Genomic DNA, 12,028 nt, shown 5'->3' on the forward strand with positions numbered 1-12,028 from the left:
AGCTATTCCATTTATAAATACATACTTAAAACTTCATAAGAAAATTTTAATTAGGTTTTAAGTTTCTTAAAGAGATATTAGGTTAATTTTATCTAAATGTTTTTAATACTTCCTGTCTAGTAATTTTTTTCCAAGATATATCTTATTTTCATTTAGAATTTAAATTAATTTGTTAAAAATTGTTTACAATATCCAGTTACTGCATTATTAATGCCACTAAATTCTATAGTATTTTATAACCATTCATTCCGGATATTAAAAATTATGAAAGGTGTCTCTTTGATAACTGCATTACATGGAATTTATCATTGTATTTTATTTTATTAGTGTTTAATTTTTTTCAGTAGAAATGACATTAGGGTTTACATTCTTTATAGCATATATACCATTGCTTTTATTATTTCTACCTTTTATTACTTATTATTTTAATACTCAATATCATTTCATAATTTCTTAAAATTAAAGTCATACCATTGAATTCTAGGCCTTAAAAAATATATTTATTCAAAAATATAAATTGGGGTTCTTGGAGGTATGGCTCAGCAGTGAAGAACACTTACTGCTTTCAGAGAGTACTCTGCTTCAGTTCTGCTCAAACCACCTGGAACTCCAGGTCGAGGCACTATTCCAGGCTTTCTGGGCACCTATGTGCACATAGTGCACATCAACTAATGTAGGCCCACACAGACACATAAATTAAAGAATAAATATTTGAAAAATCACATAAATGGACTTCCAGCAATAATGTCGACTTGTTTTTCAATTTTCTGTGTGCATTTTTATTGTTATAGCATTTAAAATAGTCCCAATTTCTATTGTAGTATGTTTTTTTTCTTCTCTTTGACCCATAGTTATTTGTAAGTGTTGCATCATTTGTAAATTGTTTTGAGCTTTTCTATCTGGCGGGGATCCACAGCCATGACGAAGGTCAAGCCCATATGTCACAAACTCGCCATACTGTAGCTCAAGCCCACAGGCTGCAGCTGGCCTGAGAGAGATAACTAGGAAGCTGTTTTTAGCTCCATTTTAGAATGCTTAAAAAAAAATAAAAGCTTTCTCAGGTTTTAGGTGGAAACTCTTGCCCCATGTTTTGGCACCATTTGTAGCTGAATCTCTATAGAGATTTAGTTTTTTTGCTTTGTTTTGTTTTTTGAAACAGGGTTTCTCTGTGTAGCTTTGTGCCTTTTTTCACTTTGTAGACCAGGCTGGCCACGAACTCATAGAGATCCGCCTGCCTCTGCCTCCTGAGTGCTGGGATTAAAGGCGTGCACCACCACCGCCCAGCGAGATTTAGTGTTTGCTTATACAAAACAAACAAACAAAGAAAATCAGTGTCCCTTTCTTTGAAGTCAACTGAACAGGCAATGGACTGATGACTTCTGGTGTGCAGTGGAACAGTAGCTAAAACAGTTATTCTTGAAAGAGTAACTAGGATGACAGAGTCTAATCTCTCAATGGTAGACTGGCATTCATTAAAGGAGATGAAGCTACCCACAAGCTGAGAAGAATGGGATGCAGAAAAGAATGGGATGCTGAGATGGAGCCATCCACAAGCTGAGAAGAATTAGGCAGCTGAATTGCAAAAATACCAGCAATTTCCAGAATTTAAAATCCCGAATCATGACAGGACACTGAGGGAATTAAGGTTTATCTAGTACATGGAATACTGGAACCAAATGTGATGTCGAGCTGTAGGCCTTGTGTACGTCCTACTTCACAAGTGAGTCTGTCAGATATCCTAAGCCTGTAGGCTGAATATGATGCCCCAACATGCAGAGAAACTATGGGTAACTGTTCAGGAGGGCAGCTGTCTCTGTTGATTCTAGATTTTTGAAAGTTGCTTACAATGCCCTTCTTGTTTACTTAGGTAATATTATGTCCTCCAGAGGTCTTTGATGTAGTTGAAGACTAGATATAATTTTCCTTGGTTATGATAAAAGATAAATTAGATACAAAACTCTACACTCACAAATATAGGATAGATAGAATATTTTCTTTAATTTTGCCAAATACAAATAGTCTAGATAGTTTAACTGTAATTCTTGCTTGATAACTGTTTTGTTATATATAATTTTACTATGTTAAAATTAAAACCTTCCTTTTTAATTAAACAGAAAAGGGGAAATGCTGTGGGATGTTCTGTATGCTGTGAATTGGTTGATAAATAAAATGCTGATTGGCCAGTAGCCAGGCAGGTAGTATAGGTGAGATCAGTAGACAAGGAGAATTCTGGGAGGGGGAAGGCTGAGTAAAGAGAGGAGACACCAGCCTGCCGTCCAGGTAGCAGCATCTAATGGCACACAGGTAAAGCCATGGAACACGTGGTGACATATAGATGAACAGAAATGGGCTGAGTTTAAGTGAAAGAGCTCGTCAGTGGTAGGCCTGAGCTAATGGCCAAGCAGTTTTAATTAATATAAGTCTCTGTGTGTTTACTTGGGTCTGAGCAGTTGTGTGCTGGGTGGGACACAGGAAAACTTTCAGCTACATTTGTAGCTACCTTTTCATTGTTATTTCTAGATTAATTTTACTATGGTTACACAACATTCTCTATGAAGTGTTTTGATTCTTTCAAAATTTTTGAGTCTTGTCCAAGATGTGATAAATTTCTGTGAATCTCCCAGGTACATTTGAAAAATACTATGCTTTATGTTGTGGCTAAGCATAGTGTTTTGAGTGGATAAAATAGGTCAATATATAGATATAGAGATAGAAATATATGATTCTACTACTTTTATTTCTCACTTTGAATTAGACTATTTCTGCTTTAAATATTTTGAGGTTGTATAATTATATACATCCCACTCCAGAATGATATGTCTTCTGTTTATTGTTTTTCTTCTATTAAGGAATACCTTTCTTTATCTCTGATAACCTCTGCCATATTTTGTTTTTAGCCATGTGAGCTTTCTTGGCTTAATGTTTGAATACTATAACTTTTTAAAAGATTCATTCTGTTTGTGTCCTGGTGTTTAAGGGGTATCTCTTTGAAGCAATGTGTCATTTGATATTTTGGTCACCAGCCTGGAAATCTCTTCTTTATATTGCATTGTTTCCTATATTTGTATCCAACATGGGTGTAGACATTTATATGGCCACTATCTTTTTTTCTTTATTCAACAAGTGCCTCTATCCTTAGTTTTTTAAATTCACCTTTATTTCAGGGGCCAGATAGCTGAGCTCCTTAGCAAGGTTCATTCTGTGCTTCTATCCCTAGTTTTTTAAATTCACCTTTATTTCAGGGGCCAGTTAGCTGAGCTCCTTAGCAAGCTTCCTTCTCATTTCCATTCCCTAACATGAGGACAGTGGAATCTCTGCTCAGCTTCCTCCATCTTTTAGCAGCTGTTTACTGCTCTATTTCTTGGCATCCCGGAAATGGACATGTGCCTTCTGGGAGAGTTTGTTCAGATTCTGGGATTGTGACCCCTCATGGTCCGGTGTTAGCATTGTTGCTTTTACTCACCCTTGGCCACATACTGTGGATCAACAACAGCTTATGGGATCTTGCCCCACCCCCAAGCCCAGCTGTACTGGTTGTTTTCTGTAATAAAAAAAGTTTCAAAGGCTTTCTTTTCAAATTTAAAAAAAAAAATATTTAGTTGTATTTAGTTATGCTATGAAATATGATATTTTTATATTTGTACATTGTGGCAGCTAAATTATGCTAATTAACACCTCATATATCTAATTTTTGAGGTAAGAACATTAATAATTGACAGTCAAAAATCACTAAGTTGTGCTTAAGAGTTTGATAATAAAAAAAGCCCTTTCCTTAAAACTTATATTTTAAAACTTCAGAAGACAAGTACATTAAAGTTACCTTATCGAAGATTTACTGAATTGGGCATGCAATCATATCAATAAGAACTCAAAAGTAAAATTTGCTTTTGATGATCCAACTGTGAATAATTGAGAGGGGCCTAGCTGAGCAGAGTTAATGTGATAGCAAAGGCTCCATTAAAAGGGAAATGGTTTTATTCTGTTCCTCTCATTTTTTTTATCCATTCTCTTAGAATTTCATACAATGTATTTCAATTTTATTTATCCCTTCCTCCAACTCCTCCTATACCCACTGTCTTTCCCCCACAACCCATGTTTATGTCCTCTTTTGCTCTAAACTCATCAAATACATCAGTGCTGTCCTTCTGCACTGTGAACTTGTGGCATTCAGGGGAGAGTAGTTAACCCACCAGGGGCCACATCCTTAGAGAAAACTGACTCTGCTTCTCCCAGTGCCTATCAGCTCTCAATGGCTCCTTAGTAGAAGTGGGACTTTGTGTCCATCCTTACTTTCCATGCTGGGCTTTTTGTCTGGTCCGAGCCTATGGAGTTTTTGTGCTAGGACTTCATACGTACACTTGCCCCGCTGTGTCTAGAAAAGATTGCTTCCTTGGAGTCACTCATTTTGTATGCTTCCTATAGTATTTCCTCCTCATCTTCCACAGTGATCTCTGAGATTTAAGCGGAGCTGATATAAATGTCCTGTTTAGGGCTGAGCATTCTATACTATCTTGCCTTCTGCTTCTTGACTGATCTCTGTGTTGTGTCATCCACTGATTTTAAAAAAAGTTTCTCTGGTGAGAATTAAGGGTTGCTTTAATATATAGGTACAAAGTTAAGCCACTAGGAATGTTTTAGGAGAATAACAGTAGGTTATCATGGGGCTGATGACCTGTCTAGTCACGTGTCCTTGGCACCCAGTAATGGCACCAGATATTGGCTTTATCTTTTGAAATGTGACGTAAATCAATGCAGAATGTGCTTGGCTATCCCCATGGTATTCACGCCACTATTGCTTCAGCAGGTGTGTCCTCACCAGGCCAGTCATTATTGTAGCTTCCAAGGTTCACAGCTGGACACAACTGATAATTATTTTTCTCCTCCCATCGTGTTCATAGGACCTTCCAGATCTTGCTGGTGGGGCTGAAGCTTCCGGGCCAACACTAGTTTGATTTCCCCATGTTTTATGATTCAAGTATGTGGCATCTTCAGAAATAGCAATTTCACTGTCACATCCTGAAGGGTAACCAAGAGCAATGGCAATAGCCTATAATGTTGGAGGGGTGTCTATGGGACACCACTGACCAACAACTGTAAATAAGTAGCCCATTCCTAGCACTGGGCTGTTTGTTAGCCTGGGACTAGTAAGAGTATTGTTCCCTGTTATAGGGACTATCTACAGTAGTACATTTCCATCCGACACTCAAAAAAGGTTTTAGTGCTATACATCCCTCACAGTTTTCTCTCCTTTACCACTCCCATCCCCCCACCCCCACCCCAGTTTAACTGTCCTGTTTCATTATTCTTGCTATAACATTTTTTTATTTACACATTTTTAAATTCATCTTACATACCAACCACAGATTCCCCCTCTCGTCCCTTGTTCCGCTCCCGCCCAGCCTCCTCCCTCCCCTAACCCTTCTTTTATCTCTTCTCCAAAAGGGTAAGGGCTGGGGAGTTAGCAAATCCTGGTACATTCAGTTGAGGAAGGACCAAGCCCCTCCCCCCTGCATCAAAGCTGAGGAAGGTATCTCACCTCAGGGAATGGACTCCAGAAAGCCAGCTCATACACCAGGGATAGATCCTGTTCCCATTGCCAGGGGCCCCTTAAACAGACCAAGCTACACAACTGTCTCCTGTATGCAGAGGGCCTAGTCTGGTCCCATGCAGGCTCCACAGCTGTCCGTCTGAAGTCTGTGAGTTCCCACGAGCTTGCTTTGGTTGTCTCTGTACGTTATTTCCCCATCATGATTTGACCCTCTGCCACACCTGCTCATAGAATCCCTCTTCCCTCTCTTTGACTGGACTCCCGGAGCTCTGCCTGGGGCTTGGTTGTGGATCTCTGCATCCGCTTCCATCAGTTACTGGATGAAGGCTGTCTTGGTCCAGTCGGAGCTGGCAGAATCCGTGTCTCAGGAAGCAGCTGTGGTCTTGGGGGATAGGTGGGTTTGGGGGGTGGAGTAGTATTTATAGATTACATCCCCGATGGGGATGGGGGGCGTCAAGCCTGCCTACAGGCTCTTGCTTTAACTCTTTATACTACTTAATTCTGTCTCTTGTCCCTTGAATGCCCCCATGACTCCTTACTAATTCCCTGCCCCCTGTAGATATTCCAAATGAAACATACATATCTGAAGATTCAAGGCTAACATCCACAAATGAGTGAAAACATGCAAATTTTGTCTTTCTGAGTCTGTGCTATCTCACTCAAAATTATTGTTTCCATCTCCATCTTTTACCTGCAAATTCCATAACCTCAGTTTTCTTATCTGCTAAGTAATACTCTATTGTGTAATATATATATTATTGATTCATCAGTTGATGGGCATTAAAACCTGGAAACTGCTTTTTAAAATCTGCCAAGAAACTTTATTTTGTAAACTTGGAGTCTGATTTGTTCTAAAGTTTCCACTTATATTACAAGGGAAAATTTGTTGGACTCCAGGACAAGAAAAATTGATGGCAAGATATTTTAAATGTCACCAGTTGCTCTGCAGGTGTCAGCATGATGTAGTAAAAAGAATATTGCACCAGTTTGGAGGTGGTCTGAATCACAGTTCAGTAGCTCTGGGACTTCAACATTGTACCACCTTTGGCAATTTACTTTCTCCTGCCTGTCATCCACCACCCTTCACAACAGCGGGACCTTTGTAGAGCCTGGAAATTCATGTCACAGCCCTGAGTCATCACAAGGGAGACAGAGGCCCCTGAGCTGAGCTCCCCATATGTGGATACCTAATTTGGACAAGTTCTTACTCTGAGCTCTGACCCAGATTAATCCAGAAATGTTTCCAACAAATTGCATTTCATAGATATTTGCTGAAAGCCCACCATATGGCAAACATTGATAAAGTCTTTTAGGGATTTACATAAACCACAAGTTGAGAATTTATACTGGGTAATCAAGTAGAAAATGCAAAATAATATAAGAGTCACATGTGTTGTGAGGGGAGATTCGGAGACTACTTACAAATGGGTGAAGGTACATGGGATTGCTCTTTGTCAATTCCGTGTATGCTTACAGCAAGATGCAAAAAGGCTTCCATGTAGACTAATATGCCTCTATATAACACAAAAATCATGTGCAAAATCAAGAAACATTTGGAATCCATTTCTGACTAGAAATATTATAGACAAGATGAAAGGGGGGGATAACATTTAAGATCAGTCTTGAAACACTATTCACTTCTGCTAGGCAGATCTGGAGAAGGTAGAGAATGCCCATAGGGGCCTATTGAGATAGCACAAAACTCTGAGGAAGGACAGAGTAGAAAGGAATGGGAACTGCTTCAGTCAACCACAGAAAAGCTATCCCATAGCAATTGAGTTTTGGTTATGGATAAGTCCTATTTGCATTGTATACATACAAATATATGAATGTTATGTATACCTTGTTCTGCCTGCACTACTTGCATGCCAGAAGAGGGCACCAGATCTCATTATAGATGGTTTTAAGCCACCATGTGGTTGCTGGGAATTGAATTCAGGATCTCTGGAAGAGCATCAAGTACTCTTAAGCTCTGAGCCATCTCTCCAGCCCCCTCGATTCAAATTCTGATTGCAACCTTATAATGTTATATGTGACCTTGAACAGTAACATAACTCTCTGGGTCTCAAGTTCTTTACTTTTAAAATGGAAATAATGATCGCTAACACCATACACACACACACACACACACACACACACACACACACACACACACACACACACCCCTATTGCAATTCATAACTGGAATATTTTATAAAGCATTGCTTTAGTTTTAAGAACTCCTAACAAGGTAGTTAATATCATTTTGGAAATGACAGGCTTTCAAACTCAACTTTTTTGTTTGTTTGTTTCCACCAGGAACAATGTAACTCTTAAGAGGGCGGAGTCTAAAGGAGTTCAATACTTAGCCGATGAAGTTCCCTTTTAAGTTCTGAATTGGCAGTTACCCATGGTTCAGCTTGAAACATGAGGCTGAGTTTCAAAGAGACAAAACTGTCAAGTTATTGATAACGATGCAGGCATCCAAAGAGATTGTCTTTAATTGCCTGGGGTCGATAGGCTTTCACTTTCAATGGGAGCTAATACTTCACCTTCAGCACTTCATCTCCATAGCGGAACAAGCAAGGACATTCCTACTGAGAAGAGAGCAGCAAGATTCCAAAGTTTATGCTAGCTGTGGCTTCCACCCCAAAGGGCCTCTAATGACAGAATAACATCAGAAATGTATCTCTACCACCAGCCATCACTCTCATTAAGTACCGTGGGCAAACTGTATTAATGATTGTTTTAATGTGGCACTCTCAATCTCTAAGGCTGGTTATGCAGCCATTTCTTAAGGAGTCCCTGGAACATAAGCTACCAGGACAGCTTCTGGTATTCTGCTCCAAAATAAGACAGTTACTAGGAAACCTATTTTCCCGTAGGGAGAAAGAGAAACAGATAGAAGCAGTTGGGAATTTCCCTGAGGATTTGAGAACTGATATAGCCAGTCTTGGTAAAGTGGTGTCTTCTAAGAGCAACACACAGCCTTAGATCCTACCAAAGGCTCCCTAGAGGCTATAGGAGGACAGGCAAGGAGCAAGGAATTTGCGTCTCCATCTGTGCCCCTTCGTTCTAGTCTAGAGTGGAAAGAGCTTATTTACGGAGGACCCAGGGTCCAGGAGCTTGAGCCTCATCCGGCATCTGGCTTGGGTTATCTGAGGGAAAAAAAAATCTATGTTCACTATGTTCTTATGTCCGTTAACTTTATTCCTTTAAGACAAAATTATATCAATACAGCTATAGCTCCGTCAAGCATTTAAGGTAGGAATAACACTAGATCCACCAAGCTCTATATCCGTCTATGTTATTTCTCTGGGATGAAATCCTGTCTCCATAGCTACAGTCCTGTCCAGCTCCCTAGCTCATAGTCCTGCTAAGGACTAAACTCCTATGCTTCCAGCCTCATCTTGGTTCTCTGTATCCTCTTTCTCCATCTCTGCTACTCTCTACTCCTGGCACTCAGAAAACTCTACCTGATATCTGCTTACCCTCTATGGAACCTCTGTCTTCCTCTCTTCTTTCTTGCCATCCCATTCTGTCTTTTTCTACAGAAAACGCCTGCCCTTTCTTTCCCTGGGCACACCTGTTCTTTGCCTCCTCAGGAATGTTATTCTACCTCTCACCTTGATATGTAAAAACCTCTTTTGTTCTCAGTCAGTTGCTCTGGAGAGCCTCTGGTCAAGGGGATGGTCTGAGCTTCATCTGCACAAGAAACAAAGCTATGCGTCTCCTGCCAGCTTGTCTTTACCAGGTACTGGCTCCATCAGGGAAGTTACCTAGAAGTTCAGCAGGTCTGAAAATATTTGAGCTCACAGGAATTTCATAGTAAAAGACAGCTGGAATATTAAAGGCTGGAGAGTACCAAATATTCATAATAAATGGCTTGCCTTTTGACAAGACCCTTGGCCAGTCCAGGTACAGCTTTAATACACAGCTGAATCTCTATAATATATTCTTGCGGCCCTCAAGACTTATTCAGGACACACAAGTGCCTATCACCTGGGGGAAATGTCTGGTGTAGGGGGTGAAGAAAGTTAAGATTAGAGGGAGTCAAAAGCAGACACTTGGCCAGGCATGTGTTAGGGTATCTCTCACTGACTCTAGGAAACAGAGTCAGTTGAACCCAGGACAGTTCTGAAATAAGCATCCAATTTCTTCTCTAAGTGAAGAACAAAATCTGCAGTTGAGAGGGAGAAAAGTGAGAGGACCTGTTAGATCGCACTTCCTAGGAGAGGTCCCTACCATGGGGATCCAGGCAGAGTCATGCCAGAGGAAGGATTCTGAAGAGAAATCATAACCAGATGAGAAAAGCTGGGAAGAATCCTATGATCTAATTCTTAGCCTAGTTGGCCTCCCAAACTCTTTCAAATAGTCTTGACAAGGGTCAGGGTCTTTGACAACCTTACTCACCTGCACACTACAGGTGGGACGTGGGACCTCATTCCCCATGTTCTTTTTGACCTTCCTCTGTTAGGGCCCCCACCCCATAATGCTCATCTTTAAGTGCTCATTTTGAACAAACAAATCCCTTGAACTTTAGCTGTAGATGATCTTTCCTTGCTCTCAGATCTGCTTAATTCATGTTATTTATACTCAGTTTGCTGAGTACTTTTTAAAAGCTGTGTCTATCATTCTGAATCTGTGCTCCTCTCCTTCCCATGAACTCTGAAAGCAATCTCATAAAGCACTAATAAAGCGCTTATGTATGGGCAGTATCTCAAAACTATGGCTGGGCTGCAAGTGTGATTAAATTTCATTTTTTTATTTGTTTGTATTTAGATAAGGTGTGTGTAGCCCAGATGAGCCTTAAACCCATGATCTTCTTGTCTCAACTGCCTGAGTGCAGGTGTGTCCCATCAAGTTTGGCACCATTTTTGACCTTTAACATAAACCTGAACACTTAATAAAGATCTTTACCTGGTTTCCTAAATGTGTTCTATAAAACATGATCAGGAGAGCTTTCATCTGAAAACTTTCTGGAAAGCTATCCAAATACCCCTCGGCTTTATCACAAACCTACAGAAACAGTAGTTCTAGAAGTAGAGAGTAGAGGCAGGCATTTTTATAAAGTTAGCACTGTGAGGGTTTTGCATGAACAATAAAGCCTGAGATGACGGAGCTGGAGAGATGACTTGGCTAGAGAGATGACTCGGCTGGAGAGATGCTCGGTGGTTAAGAGGGCTGACTGCCCTTCTGGAGGATCCAGCTTCAATTCCCAGAACTCACACGGCCACTCACAACCATCCTTAACTTCCGTACCAGGGGAATCTGGCTCCTTTTCCTGGACTCTGAAGGCACTGCACACACTGGTGCACAGCTCTCTGTGTAAGCAATGCACTAATACACATAAAATAAAAATAATTAAATCCTAAAAGCTTGAGATGATAGAAGCATCATGCTCGTGCTTGTTAAGTGAGGCAAAATATTAAGATGTCAATGGGAAAACAAATATGACAGTTCAAATGTCTCCGTTTAATTTATTTTGGCTATTTAAACTATTTTTATTTTTTCTTTGATCGTTTCATACAATGCAGTTAGAGAACACTGACTTTCATTCATCCTCCACATCCTCCCATATCCATCCCTATCTCTACCTCCTAACTTCCAGTCCTTTTTTCCCTCCTCCTGGCCTCCAGTGTATGTTGCCTTTATATTTATGTGTGTAGAGTCATACCACTGAAGGAGGGTGGATCAACTACCAACCACACTATTAAAGAAAACTGACTCTCCCTGCCCTAGAAGACATTGAATGACCATAACTCCTCAGGTAGAGGTGTGGTTTCATGAAACCCTCCCACTTCAGCCTGGAGGGTTGACTGGATTAATCCTGTGCAGGCCTTCTATAAATAGCTTCTGTGAGGTTAGAAGCCCTGTCATGTCCAGAAGACACTGTTTTGTACCAGCCCTCTCTGACCTCTGGCTTGTATAGTTTTCTCACCCCTTCTTCCATCATAGTCCCTAAACCTTGAGTCTGGGAAAGTAACACGGATGGCCAGCAAATAACCTGGCTGTTTGGTACCTCTTGCTGGCAATATGGGTGAATTTATCATATAATTTGAACATGGTAATTTGAGGATGAACAGAAGTTCAAATCTGTGTATAAGAGAATGCATAAAATCTGTTCTCTGTTGTTCTCTCTTATTAATGTCCATATTCTCACCTCACATTTGTTGTGTAGCCACAATTATCAACTTGAAAAAAAAAGAAATTGGAGGATGCTATACTACATAATCCAGCTACCAAAAGAAAAATCACTTCATCGTCTAATTAATACATAGAATTTAGATGAACTCAGACTCATAGAATCAGAATGGAATAGTGGTCAGAGGCCAAGAGGAGAGAAAAGAGGAAGGTAGAGGTGAATCTGACTTAATCCTCACCATCCGTCTTTGATGACAACATTTTTTATAAGTAGATACCTTTTGACTTTGAATACTGATAGAATTCTGACCCATGGTGATGAGACTGGTTATCATATAAAGAAGAAAGTAATGAAGA

The 12,028-nt window shown here is 40.1% G+C and overlaps 1 protein-coding gene across 4 annotated transcripts in view; it reads left to right on the forward strand.

Annotated features, from left to right (window-relative positions):
• The window catches only part of Lsamp (limbic system associated membrane protein), a 2,127,334-nt gene that overhangs the window by 1,963,985 nt on the left and 151,321 nt on the right, over positions 1–12,028 (forward strand). The gene's annotated exons all lie outside the window — the stretch shown is intronic.

This window comes from Peromyscus maniculatus, chromosome 12 (genome assembly GCF_049852395.1).
Source record: "Peromyscus maniculatus bairdii isolate BWxNUB_F1_BW_parent chromosome 12, HU_Pman_BW_mat_3.1, whole genome shotgun sequence".
Classification (NCBI taxonomy): domain Eukaryota; kingdom Metazoa; phylum Chordata; class Mammalia; order Rodentia; family Cricetidae; genus Peromyscus; species Peromyscus maniculatus.